The following is a 1328-nucleotide window of genomic DNA, read 5'->3' as shown; positions in this document are numbered from 1 at the left end:
TATATTTGTCGATTATTGTGTTAGGGTCATATGGAAAGAATAGTTGAACGACCTTGTTTTGGTGATGATAAATAAATAGTAAACGTTTAGTTTCAGACAGAAGCAGTTCATTTATGGGAAAATTTATATTAGTTTAAACCAAATAGGAACAGATTACACGCACACTTGCATACTTGCAAGTGCACTGCATATAATTATATATATATATATATATATATATATATATATATATATATATATATATATATATATATATATATATATATATATATATATATATATATATATATATATATATATATATATATATATATATATATATATATATATATATATATATATATATATATATATATATATATATATATATATATATATATATATATATATATATATATATATATATATATATATATATATATATATATATATATATATATATATATATATATATATATATATATATATATATATATATATATATATATATATATATATATATATATATATATATATATATATATATATATATATATATATATATATATATATATATATATATATATATATATATATATATATATATATATATATATATATATATATATATATATATATATATATATATATATATATATATATATATATATATATATATATATATATATATATATATATATATATATATATATATATATATATATATATATATATATATATATATATATATATATATATATATATATATATATATATATATATATATATATATATATATATATATATATATATATATATATATATATATATATATATATATATATATATATATATATATATATATATATATATATATATATATATATATATATATATATATATATATATATATATATATATATATATATATATATATATATATATATATATATATATATATATATATATATATATATATATATATATATATATATATATATATATATATATATATATATATATATATATATATATATATATATATATATATATATATATATATATATATATATATATATATATATATATATATATATATATATATATATATATATATATTCTTAACATACTCAGGACAGGGCTGTCATGACTGACGGCAGATGCAACAAAACAAAGGAGGAAAACAACAAAAACAATAAAGAAAGTTTAAAATTAATTTATTTACAAAATTTACAAGTGAGTCAGGTCTGGTAAAAAGATAAAAACATAAGTACAATAAAGGCCAAAGGCAGCACTAAACAAAATCAAGTTAAACAATTAACTTTATAAACAAAAAGTATATTAAACAA

This window comes from Macrobrachium rosenbergii, chromosome 56 (genome assembly GCF_040412425.1).
Source record: "Macrobrachium rosenbergii isolate ZJJX-2024 chromosome 56, ASM4041242v1, whole genome shotgun sequence".
NCBI classification, from domain to species: Eukaryota; Metazoa; Arthropoda; class Malacostraca; order Decapoda; family Palaemonidae; genus Macrobrachium; species Macrobrachium rosenbergii.
The sequence above is the reverse complement of the archived record's forward strand: the minus strand, read 5'-3'. Positions refer to the sequence as shown.